This window comes from Micrasema longulum, unplaced genomic scaffold, assembly GCF_059751315.1.
Source record: "Micrasema longulum isolate JH-2025_06_02 unplaced genomic scaffold, ASM5975131v1 h1tg001123l, whole genome shotgun sequence".
Taxonomy (NCBI): Eukaryota; Metazoa; Arthropoda; class Insecta; order Trichoptera; family Brachycentridae; genus Micrasema; species Micrasema longulum.
The window spans coordinates 538,381-550,457 of NW_028278311.1; positions in this window are offsets into that span (position 1 = coordinate 538,381).

Genomic DNA, 12,077 nt, shown 5'->3' on the forward strand with positions numbered 1-12,077 from the left:
GGTCCTCCAGGTACTCTCGGCGTGGACGTCCCCTAGAATTTGTCCCCTCGGTCATCCCCTCCATTATGACATGCAGGAGGCCTTCTTGACGTATTACATGGCCGATCCATCTCGCTTGCCTTTCGGACAAGGTCCTGAGCAGGTGCCTTCCACCTTCGATTCTTTGGAGAACCTCTTCATTTGTAATGTGGTTTCTTTAGGAAATTCCTAGTAGTCTTCTATAGGACCACATCCCAAAAGCCTCTAGTCTCCGTTTATCTCTTTCGGATTGGCACCATGTCTCGCAGCCATACATCAAGATACTCCATACATAGGTTAAATATCTATAATGTGCAAAATCACTGCTTTAGTGCCATAATCCAGAGAGAAAATACGTGAATACGTTTTCATGAAGAAAAAAAAAAAAAGGCAGACTGCGATTCCTCTCAATGTGCACCTTTCCAGAAATCAAACCCAGCACCTCAAAAATGGTAGAGGAATATAACAACCATTTTTTTTTTTAAATACTTGAGTTCTTATTATTAACTTAAATGTATCCATTTTCAGACCAATTCCTGTTAGTCGTAAATAACTTGTGCTGGAAATCGAGTTGTGCTAAGGTGGGATTTGAACCTCGTACTTTTGGCCCGTGAGTCCGCAATACTACCACTGGACCACAACCGAATTTTTTCTAATCAATGTGAACATGTATATAAAACAAGAAATAAACATGAAGTAAGACTACCATTTCGTAGGAAAACAAATACACAGAACTCATTGATGCACCGAGCTGTACAGTTATATTATAAGGAAATACCATTAGAAATAAGAGAGCAAAAAATATTATTTCATTTAAATGTCAGTTAAAAAAAACATGTGTTTAGCACATAAGTTAGTTTTTAAAAAAGTAATCTTATTCGTGTTAGCTTTATAGAAGTTTTCTTTTTAAGTGTACGTATCTATATTGTTTAGAAATGTAAATAATAAGTTTGTGTTTTAATTATTATTAACTATTCTTAGATATAAGTTAACTATTATTAGATATAACTGTTCTGGGTTTTGTTTCTATTTCCCAGAGAGAACTGAATTTTTCATTCACTTTGAGACAAAAACAAATTAAAATAAGTTTAATATTTTTTAAAGTTATTTAATGGCAGGTTCTTCAAACATTTCACTACAATGCCGACTAATATAATTCCGAAGAGATAATACCTGAACTATGTATGAAAATATTTTCATACAAATATTTTTAGATTCATACCTAAACCATAATTTGATACGATAACACATGGACACATCAGTATAATAAAAAGTTCAATGCTATTCTTTTGTCTGAGTACCAAGTGCCTACCTACCGGTATGATACTCTCTTATGAATTATGAATCGTGTTATTTCATACTTAACAAGCCGTACACGCGCTAAGTTGCGGATCTACTTACGAAAGATACATACATACGTATGAATATATTTTTTCTATGTGTTTTACTTCCGTTCTGTTTATGATATTTTAACAACGAAGATTTTTTAAATTTTTTTTTTATTTAAATCTTAAAGTAGGGAACACATATCATACATATTGTTGTGTGTGTTCTAATAATAACATTGCAAATATATTTAATTTATAAATTGTTTATCACATATGTCTTGACCATTATTTTAAATTTTGATATGTTTTTTTCTTCATAAATATTTTTTTCCATTTCGTAATACTTTTTAATTGCTTTAAATAAAATTGAATTTTGTGACTTTGCCTTTTTCCTAAATGGAAGTCTAATTTTGTTCTTTTCTCTAGTATTGTGATCGTGTTCATGCTGGTTCCGATCAATTTTTTTCCAAAATTCTGTTTTTTTATTAGAGTTTATAATTTTATGAACAAATATCATTGTATTGTAAAATATTCTTTGTTTATATGTTAATAATTTCATTTCATTTACCATCGACTTTACCCTCGTATATCTGTTTTTTTTCGAAATGATTCTAAAGGCTTTATTTTGTAATACAGTTAGTTTATCTATCTTTTCTTTGTTTGATAAAAATAAAATGCTACTACAGTAGTTAACGTGTGGTTCAATAATTGCTTTGTAAATAGTTTTGCAGGAGTCCTTATCAATAAATCTTCTGATCCTTCCCAAAATTGATATTTTTTTTGCAATATTATTTATTACCATCTTAGCGTTTTGGTGAAATGTAAGTTTTTAATCCAACATTACACCTAAATATTTAATTTCAGTGACTTCATTAAGTTTTTCATTTTCTATTACAATTGATGGTGTAATTTTTTATTATTTTGTTTCCTATATTCATATATTTAGTTTTGTTAATATTTAATTTTAATTCATAATTTTTAGCCACAGTGATACACTATTAAGATCATGATTTAGTCTGTCCATAATTGTTTTATAATTTTCTCCCGATATATATATTTAGGCATCGTCTGCAAAGAGTCTTATTTTTGAATATTTTAATGTTTCGACAATATTATTTATCAAGATTTGACTTCCATTTTGAGTTATTTAAATTCTAATTTATTTATTTTACCGCAATAACATGAAAAATAACAAAATAATTAAGAAGTTATATTGGTTATACAGTGGCCTTATGCTTTTACTAATTTGTTTCGTAAATTCATTCGTATCGTAAATTCGTTCGTATCGTATGAGAGGAAACGAGAGCGAAATATGGTTTTGATTGCGTTATAATGAGATGGATATATGACGAACGAACGAACTTACGAAACAAAATTGTGACAGAATGAACCTGCAGGAACTCTTGAGCAATGGTTTAACATTGTTAAGGTATGGTACTCTCCAATAGCAGCTTACCCACCACATACCGCACTCCCCATCTGAGGACATCAATTTCCTTGACGGTGCCCGCTGCCCGAAGGAGCTATGTAATCTGGTAGTCTTAACATCTTTGTGCTGTAAGAAGTTATCCAGAAGTACATAGTTTGCACTTTGTTGGATTGAAAAAGAGATGAGTGAATTCCTCAATGAATATGATTAAATTGATTGGAAATGATCAATACGCCGAAATGATTACAAAACTTGTTTAGAGCCTTGAAATTCTTTTTAAAGCCACCAGATCAGTATATCTGACCGGACCTATAACAGGGCCACGGATACTAGCGAGAAGCTCCATTCGGTGATCATAGATCGCTGGATATTGGCACTCTTAGAAGTGTGTATATTGCGCTGTCTCAATCCACTGCAACCTATGGAATAGCTGGCTGGGGGGGTTGTGAGGCATCCATTTTAAAGCCTCTCATAATTTCACAGAAATTATAATTGAGAATAATATACCCGTCAGAACAGTTGTTCCAATACATGAAGGTGCTGGATATGAGCCAAAACAGTCTGTGCTGACGTTGTTGGAGATAACCATCAAGAACATGAAAATTGAAAATCTCTAAAATTGAGTAACAGTCTGAAAAATTGATCAGTGTGAACCCATCCCTTATAAGTTGGAAACTGTTGGTCCCATACGTGCTTAAGAGGAATACAGTGGGATAGAGCTACGGAGTACAACAATTCTCCCTCACGTAGAGGTACCTCAGATTTTTTGGAACATGAGGGAATATCTCGCCTCGTGCGGACTCCATATCACTGAGGCACTCTCAAGCTTGGTCCAAACAAACGAGCTGGACAGGGTTTTGAGTGTACGGGAATCCATTATTAATTGTGTGGGGGTCATAATTTATTTATCGATGACACACATGTTCAATGATTTCACCTGAAATATAGAGCAACGGCCAAAGAAGCAAGTCATATTTTTTTATTATTATTATACATTTTTTTATAATTATGTATTCATATAAAGATACACTAATAAAAAAATAATAACGTATCCCTAACTGAGGCCAAGAGCCCTGTGTTGAGTTGGGATACAACAAAACAAAAAATGGAAGCATGTATATTATTAAAGAATATTACAAATGAAAATTAGTACACTAACATAATTTTTTTAAATTCATTTATAAATCTATGCAATATCTCGCAACCGTCTCCTGTAATGTTTTCTTCCCTTAGACAAAACCCAAACTTGTACACTGAATACAATACATTATATTCTGCAAGACTAACAATTGCACATAAAACGTCCGTCGACATTAGAACACCATACTACAGTACATTCAAACTATGGGGACATGAAGAACAAAGGAACGCGGCCTATAAAGAGACCACAAAGTGTAGTAACGTCAGTCAGTACAAATAGTCAGCCCAATCAAGTCAGCTCAACGCAGTCAATCAGTTTTAATTTTTAATCCAAGTGCAGTCAGCTTAACTCATCATCGCCGTTACACTCGCGCGACATAATGCAATTTATATTTATTTGCCATGTAATAAATACACCTTGGAACACCAACACAGTGTTTTCTGTCTACCTCCAACTGGGGTAGGAGCTCCAACCGTTTTTTGTAGAAACATATTTTTTGATAATTTTATTTAAAATATCAATATTATTTTGAAAATAAAATAAAATTTTCTAAATCTTTTAATTTATGTTGGCATTCGTAGCGTGTGATATTTTCTTATTGTCCTTACTGATTTTGTGAAGTTCGAATTTAATTATTTTTTTTTGAATCCCGGAGTAGTATAGTAAAATAAAGGTTTTGTGAGGTAGCCAGATTTTTTTTACTCTTAAAGGGTTCGCGTATTCTCTTCTAGGCACTAAAAATATTTTTTATTGAAATAATCACCTTTAATGTATTGTAAGCTTTCTTACCACGTGTTTGTTACAAAATTAATGAATGCACGTGATATAAGATCGTGTAATATTCAAGAAGCAGTTACAGTCGATGTATCGGACTTAGCCTCACGAAACCTTCATACCATTGTCTCCAGAACATTCTATTGTTTCTAGACAAAGAGGGATTTTGATAATGGTAATAAACACACGAATTGTTTACTGATTTTAATATTAAATGCTTTGGACTATAATAGAACCTTCCAGAACCTACAGCGCGATAAACTTAAAGCCTTACAGCTCAAAAATATAGTCAGACATTTAAGGCTAATATTTTAATGGAGATGAAGGAGAACTCATTTGAAAAGGAGTAAGGCATGCTTAAAGCCCGTTTACACGTGGACAATACAATATTGTTTTGCTACAGGGCTCGACCATTGTCCACGTGCACAGCAATTTTTAGGACTAAACATTGTTCCGAGACATTGCCACTGCAATTGCAATCTCCGGGGAACACTGATTCGCAAATTCTACCGCAAATTCGACAACAGAACCAAATATTGCACACAAATACACTAGCTCAGTATCACACATAGATGAAACATTTACATTCTATCACTTCTTTACAATTTTGTAAATAATTCCACTTCACTTGTTTATCTGAGAGAGCTCTTCCAAATTCTATCAAAAAATGGGCTAACTCTTCGTTTTAGTAACAAGATATATCAATTATATTAATTTATATATCAATTCAACGCTTTAATTTTTTGCTTCCCTTTTCAAGTTATTATCACTAATGTCAAAAACTTCCCTTTTTTATTTACAGTCAAATCACGTATGAAATGTCACTTCCTGAATATTTTAGTTTTCTTTTCTCCACCCACTTTCTTCCCTCTTAACTCCCTTTTCTCTTCATAGTATTGTGTAGATATTTAGTCAATTCTTATTTCTTAAAATAAATATATGATTTTCAATATTTTGTTTAATAATAAAAATATAATAATATACCAGCAATGCGTAACCTCTGGTTTTTTCGGTAGGTAGGATGAAATTGCCTTAAGGCAGTGTGCCCGCCCTTACGGATATGTATGTAAACTGAATATGTAGATAAAGTGTTTAAATAAATAAATAAAAATAAATAGATCACCCTTACCCCGCGCGGTCGCATTATCCTCGTGTGAACACACATAGACAGGAATTTGCGACAATTTACTCGATGTGAACGTGTCGCTCTCGCACTCTGCTGAAAATGGAGGCAGAAAAAAAACGTTTTTCGTTTGATCTTTAATAATTCCAATACAACATGGTATATAAAAAAAGTGTTTTTGAAGAATTCGCGCGGAATAAAGGACGTCGTGTATTGATTTTCGCAGCGTTTATGTGTGAACTGCGGCCGACTTTTCGTATTGTCCCAGCGTTTTGTCCCCCACGGTCGGGGCTGTTTACGGAGCTGAGAAAAGACAATATTGTCATGTATATTATATTGTTCGCATGTAAACGGCCCTTTACTCGTATCATTGAATAATTTAGGTGATAAGATTATTACTGTGTATGATTTGACATTGTATCCATGTTTAAACCGTTTTTTTTTTTTTAATTTATTTATTTTTTTTTTTTTTTTATTGAATATTTTTTTTTTTACAAAATACATTTTTGAAATACAAAATAGGTAAATATACAGAACATCATATATATAACGTTTCTACCTCTCTAATAAAGTAGATACTTGTGTTTAGAGAGGGAGTTCGTTTCACATTTGTTTTTTTTTTAAATAAACAAAGTAAATTGAAACAAAGTAAATTAAAATTAAAAATAAACAAGGTAAATTAAAAATAAAAAATAAACATTCTATGGTATGGAGTCTAGGAAGGGGTGAGTCAATGTTTTTTAATTTTAGTTTTAAAAGTTTGATATTTTTTTATAGATTTTAAGCTTTCCGGAAGTTTATTAAAGTTTTTTTACCTGTGTACGTATAATGGTTTAACGCTGCTGTTGTAAATATTATATTATATTATTATATATTGTCGTTATATTTATTGAATTTCTCAAGGAAATAATTCTTTGATAAATATCTCAAAATATGTTTTATTTATTTATTGTGCTGCACACGGTGCTATTTTGCAGTGTAGAACCACTTTTCTAATCAATAATTCATGTCAATCAAACACCGAGTCGAAAGCACTCATCCAAGATTCTTGTTCCGTTTCACACACAGTACTGTATTCATAATCCACCCGGACGCAGAAAAACAAAACGAACAACAAAGTGTTGGTAAAATAATCTTCAGTATTATTATACTGTGCAATCCAATAACGGTTTATCAGCAGCAAAAGCGTGTTAGCTATAAAATAAATTTCCTTTTCTATCCCACCAAACTTGTGTCCTTCCCATACTTCGCTTAACACCCTTCCCACTTCTACTTCAATATCTCCCCCAACTACCCTTACGAAGCCCTACAAACATTTAGTAAAGAGGGTGGTATCAATTTATATGATTATTATCTCACAACCGTACAAAAGAACATTTGCTAAGGGATGGTTTAATGGCTTTATAGAAATCAAAATATTTTAATAATATTTTTTTTGGGTCGTCAGTATTTTCAGTCAAAGGTTACGTATGAAAAATAACAGTGAAAGAGGCGAATGGTTTAAGAAAATTCCTATTATATTGGGTATCAGGGTATCAGACATGCAGAAAAGTAGACCAGTCCGAGGTGGACAACGATTTTAGACAACAAAAAACAAATTGTTTTTATCTTTATACAAACTTTTTTGCGGAAGTTAATTATCGTTTGTTAAAACATCTAATAAAGGTGAAACAAAATGCTTTTTTGAAAAAAATATCATAGTTAAGGTAAACAGAAGTAATAAAATTTTCATAATGGCCAAACGAATTTTAAAATACCTGCTCCTCTATAATATTTAAGAGAAATTAAATACACGGATTGTGTTTTAAACTGTAGGTAATACTTCCCTGGCTCTCGGTAGAGCTTATTGACATGGACAACGGATGCACTCCCGGCTCGAACGGGTTTATCACCTTTGGATCTGGAGTCCAGTGACAATTGACGATCCGCGAATTTCTAATTAAAAAGAAAGCGTTCCTCTGTTATTGGTGGCGTCCGTCTACTCCCAACTGAAGGAATGTCTCAAACTGATTTTTAAAAAATGTCTTTAAATGCTCTTCTTGATGCTTGGAAATCGCGATGGGAATCTTCCCCTTCCGCGAGGGTTACCTTTCTTTTTTTCATTCAATCCGCCAGCATTTAATTTAATTTTCTTTGGTCACCCTTGATCACTGGACAACGCAGTTTTTATCAGGTCATGGTAGATTTAATAAAAAATTGTTTGTTTTTTATATTGTTGATTCCTTTTCGTGCTGCTGCGGATATCCTAATCAATCTTCTGAACACATTATGTGGTCTTGTCCTTATCCTCATCTCTATGGTTACCGAATAGAGCTTCTTGTTACTATCCGTAGCCCTGTTATAGGTCTTGTCGGATATATATCACTTCCCGAGTAGAACCATTTATTATTGATGAACAACATGGATTCAGAAAAGGCCGCTCGGAACGATTTTCGCAAATTACATCACGGAAGCTCTGGACGCATGACATCAGGTAGACTGTTCATATAATGACTTCGCCAAGGCCTTTGATACTGTCGACCATGATGTTTTATTAAAAAAGCTGTATGAGATCGTTTTCTCGGATAGTATGTTAAAATTAATGGCAAGCTACCTCCAAAATAGAAACCAATACGTCTCGTATGGTCTTTTTGCGTCAGAGAGTTTCTATACTTTCTCGGGCGTCCCGCAAGGCTCTAACCTGGGTCCATTGTTGTTCTCTATTTTCATTAATAATAATATAAAAAATGTAATTTTGAACTCGCGTTTTCTGTTATTTGAAGATGACTTAAAACTATTCTTAAGGGTGACATCCTTGGATGATTTTCGTCTTCTCCAAGCGGATATATCTAATATATGTGAATGGGGAAGGCGTAACAAACTTAGTTTTAATGTTTCCAAGTGTTCGGTCACGTCTTTCACTAGGGCCCAAAAAACCCTATTTTTTCGCTACAAAATGAATGACCAGAATCTGATACAAACATCAAATGTTAAGGATCTGGGCGTTAGATTTGTGAGTACCCTGACATTTCATGAACACATAGAGACAATCAGTGGTAATGCATTGAAGATGTTGGGATTCATACTACCGCGTACTGCCAGGGTTTTTGAAAATACCCGCGTACTGAGAACTCTTTACAACTCCTTGGTGCGAAGTATACTCGAGAGTGGCGCGATGGTTTGGGGGCCACATGAACTGAAGTACTCTCTTTTGATAGAGAAAATCCAAAAGAAGTTTCTGAAATATATCTACATGAGAGAGTGCGGGTATTATCCTTGGCTCTATCCGACCGAGTTTCTCCAGGGTATGCTTGGCTACAACAGTTTAGAAAATAGAAGGAATGTGTATTTGACTACACATTTTTATCGATTGTTGCGCGGTATTGTCGATAATCCTGAGATTATGATGAGCATTGGTTTGTATGTTCCTGATAATTACCTAAGACAGCGTCAGCATAGATTGTTTCACATTCTGATATACAGGACCAACCTGCCGATAGTTATGCCTGTTGGAAGAGCTACCACTATGCTGAACAACATCGCTCTGGATATTGATCTGTTCCATGTATCCGAAGGGGTTTTCCGGAGCAGGATTCTCCTACTACTTTGACATGAATCTCTTTCATGTATTTTTATATTTTTTATAATATGTACGAATTAAATGTATGTTTGTAATGTATTTGTTATATTTAAATAAATGAACATAGATCTGGTTTATATTCAATAGTATAAGAATTTCAATGTTTTTAAAAAGTTTAGTAATCCAACCGTGTTCGAAAAATTAATTTCTGGTCAGTTAAGAATTCACTCCCCCCTTTTTCTCAACGAAATGAAGTGTATATTATGTACTCCTGGATTACCTTCTCTCAGCACATATATGCTAAGGTTACTTGATTACAGAGAGCTCCTTTGGGCACCATTTTTGTTCGACAACGTGCAATTTTCCGTGTATGTGGGCACCACCATGGAGACTTATGTCATCAGATGCGGCGTGCAGTTTTGTTTCTTGTACGAGTATTTAAGTATTTTTTAAAATTACGTATTTTTCTTACTAGTAAATATAAATAATGCAAAAAAATCATATTTACGTGTTCTCACCTCAGAGTAATAATTCTCTAGAGTAGCCCTTAACTCTTAAAAGACTGTGGTAAATAATCCCTTTGTGCGCGGTGATGTAACATCGTGTTGTGACTAGTAAAAAACGGAATATTCTAAAGTTCAGACATTTAAAATAAAATGGAGACATACTATTTAATAAATCCTTTTCCATAATTTATGCAAAAAAACATATAATTTAGCCCTGTTGTAGAAAAATAAATAAATAAAATATAAATACGCCGCCCATATTACGCGCGTGCGTCCCCCATCATTGTCATCAACCGACCAAAGACTGAATCTGTTTTACACAACCACCGCCACAGAACAGCGTCTCTACAGAATATCTTTATAACGAGTTTTTTCTTTTATATCGTTTCATCTCGTGCTCTCTCTATACAGATGTGTCGCTGAATTAGCGGACATTTATTCTTCGCATAGAAAGAAGATTTTTTATTTTTATTGATATTCAGCCAAGTTATACAAATTTTACTTTAGAAATCCAGTGTGAAAATGTCAATTTGAAGATGAAAAAAAATACGAGTTACTCATTTAAAAAAAAAAGAGAGATATATCAAATCTTGTGTCCTATGTCGACTTGTGTGACATCACAGCCACACAAGAGTTAAGCTCTATTGCATAGAACAAAAGCGTTCAAAACTTTTGATTTTGTTCTAGTTTGGTTTTTAGTTTAACAAACGTGTAATTGAAAGTTTTGATTTGCGCTTGTAATTCTCATTCTAGGCACCTACGCCCGTTGAATTTCAGTAATTTTTTTTTTTTTTTTTAAATTGTATTTTAATAGTATAATTTTACATTTTTACAATTTAAATACGAATTCACTTGTTATATTTTTAATAAAACTAAAATCCCACCAAGCCACTTTCTTTGGGTTTTTCGGTGAAGATTATATTTATACTTATATAACTTAATAATATTATTTACATTTATAAAAACAATGAATAACAGATAAAAATTAACACCCGAAAAGTTCAGAATAAACATGTTTATACAAATAATAATATTGAAAATTATTTTTTAAATACAAGAAAATACATGAAAAATTAAAATATTTACACCTAAGCATATATAAACGTTTGATCGACAAGCCACTCTCTTATTTTGCTCTTGTTACAATGTGAGTTAAATTTAAGTTATTTTGGTAATAAATTAAAAAAATATTACCAAAAGAACTTAATAAATTAAAAATCTGTAGCTTACTTCGTGATCAATAATTATAGAACAGTGTTTCTCCATATAGACCACTCTTTTAGGTTATTACTCTTAGGTTCTCACAATACATGTAAAAAAATGACATTGTTAGTCTTCTTGGTACGGGTTACTTTATTGAGGAAACATTATTTTAAATGTTTGATGTGTACAATTTTTTTCGATATTTATTTAAACCAATTGTCATTTTATTAAATAAATCCTTATGGATTGGTATTTACAGTAACGGCAATTAGTTAAAGATACACAAAATATCAGCAGAATAACATTAAACTACATATAAACAACAAAATATACAGAGAAATTATGTTTAACATGCAAAACATTAATGAATAAATAATTTAATAGATATAATTAGGAAGTTCAGTGGCTTTTTCAAAATTTTTGTCAGGTAATATACTATCGAACTACGCTAATTTTTTTGTGCTTTTGTATCGTATTTTTATCGCAACGATTTTTTAGTGTTATGATTTTTTTTATTTACTCTATGCGTGACGTAATAAGTTCTCTTCGGCGTGTTGTTCTGATTGATGAGTTGGCTTCCAGGAAACCAAAAACCCATAACAACACTCCACCACTGGTTGATTTAGAGGAACTTGTGACTTCTTTCATAGTGGTTAATTTCATTAATTTTTTCGTGCATTTTAGAGAAACTTTGCCGTACAATTAAATGCTTTATTTTTTTACCGTGCGTAAGAAATATATTTGAAATTTCCCTTAGCACTAAAATTCCTCATTCCATAGTGAAAATCTGCTATCTTCTCTTCTCCTTTGTTTCCTCATCTTTTTTGCAGAGCTCTTATCTTTTTCATATTATAAGAGCATCTAGGCTTAAGTCTAGATGCTCTTATATGTCAATAGGGCAGAATCTAGCGACATTTTTATTGCATCTAGCCACTCGTTTCCAAAACTGACAGTTAATTCGTCAGAATTTAATTCGACTTCAAAATTTACTTATTT